Raw genomic sequence first — 1,697 nt, 5'->3', positions numbered from 1 at the left:
CTGCAATAGAGTAAGAAGCTTTCACTTTTCTTATTCTTTTTTTTTTTAATGGAGAGTTGAATGTTTTATTGTTATTAAAGGGTTTCTTATTTTGCTGCAAGGCTATTGCTTCATTTTATGAAAATAGCACCAGGAATGGTGGTATATTGCAAAATTAAGATAGTATTGTTCCTCACCCGACACTGTACAACAAAAACTTATATCCACTCCAGGTTATTTCCAGTGAAAATACCATTAAATATTTTGACTCAAATCCAGGGATTGATGTAAGCAAGTTACGATATTATGTAAGGCTTAAGATAATCTACCCATGAATTACATAATTTTTGCAAGTAGTTTTTACCTCATGTAAATTTATGAATTCTGAATATAATAACTAGATCCTAGTCTAAATCCCTGGGTGATGTGAAAAAGACGCAAATTGTGTTTATCTGCTATCATAAGAAAGTTAAGGGATATTTTCTTGCAATAGCATAGTTGGAACAAGTAGTCTCTGTTTTCCTGTTGTATTGTTAAAAGTTGCTATTATAAATTTCTACCCACCAGTAATTTAAAATATTGCTGGATTAAGTTGTTTCAGACTAGTTTATTTAGAGGTTCCATTTTCACTCGTCAATAGATTTCACCTATTGCTCATATGCTTCTTCACTCATTAGTTCAAGTTCTGAAGGATTTCTCTGCCTCATCTTGATCAGCCAACCATCTTCACAACAAGATTTGTTGACAAGTCCTGAATTTTCTCCAAGAGCTTCATTAATTTCTGTTCCTTCTCCTGATAGGGGAGAGAGAATTAAGTTCACTAGCAGCTTTCACCCTTTCCAAAGCACCAAACTCCTCTTGTTTGTTCAATTTGGTCCCAACCTCGGGAAGACTACAGTAAACGACATCTCCCAGAGTTTCCTGTACAAAATTGCTGATTCCCACCGTTCCACCGCCATTTTCTATTGCTATCCATTCATGCTTGTCTGTGGATTTCTGCACGGAAAGCAGAGCGGGGCCGGTGCGCAGGGTGGGAACAGAGCCCACCCCAGCCCCCGGGACCCTGGTGGGCAGGACGTGGTGGGGCCCAGCCGCGCTCTGGCTGCAGATCATGATCCCCAGGCTCCGAGCGCCATGTTTACAGGGGTGCAGAGGGACACAGTCTCACTTTTCTTTTTGAGCTAAAATTTAAAAAACAAAACAAAACAAACAAAAAGTGTCCACGCATGATAGTATCTGCTGTACCTAAGGAGAGCTATTGAAAAAACTTTGTACCCACGGAGTTTTAGACTTTTCCTGAAATTTAGTATGTTAATGTGTGCTTACTCTCAACTTTCCCATTTAAGGACTAAGTTCTCAGCATGAACGGAGTCTTATTTTGCCACGCACACTCTCCTCGCCCAGATTAGCCAGGGTTAACAATGTTTCCTTGGACGCTGAGGTTTGGGTAGTTTGCCATGGGAGGATAGCTCGGCTGCTGAGTGAGAACTTTTAGTATTTCTGAGTCTTTTAATTTTACTTTTATCCTTAATTTGCAACTAGCCAGTATTGCTGTACTCCTAACTGTAATTATGACCTCAAAATGCAGAGGCAGCTCTTAAGTTAAATGCAAAATAAATTTCATATTTGCTCAAATCAAGACATTTGCTTATTAAAGCAATAGGCCCAAGCATGGTTCTTCCTACGAAATCCAATGAGTCCAAAGGTATTTTTTCAGC

General features: G+C 39.1%; 1 pseudogene; it reads right to left on the bottom strand.

Moving 5' to 3' along the window:
- Positions 1 to 605: 605 nt before the first annotated feature.
- On the bottom strand, positions 606 to 1,092 carry LOC119516476 (annotated as a pseudogene).
- Between the last annotated feature and the right edge of the window lie 605 nt (positions 1,093 to 1,697).

This window comes from Choloepus didactylus, chromosome 20 (genome assembly GCF_015220235.1).
Source record: "Choloepus didactylus isolate mChoDid1 chromosome 20, mChoDid1.pri, whole genome shotgun sequence".
Lineage (NCBI taxonomy): Eukaryota > Metazoa > Chordata > Mammalia > Pilosa > Megalonychidae > Choloepus > Choloepus didactylus.
This window is presented reverse-complemented; position numbering and strand designations above follow the sequence as displayed.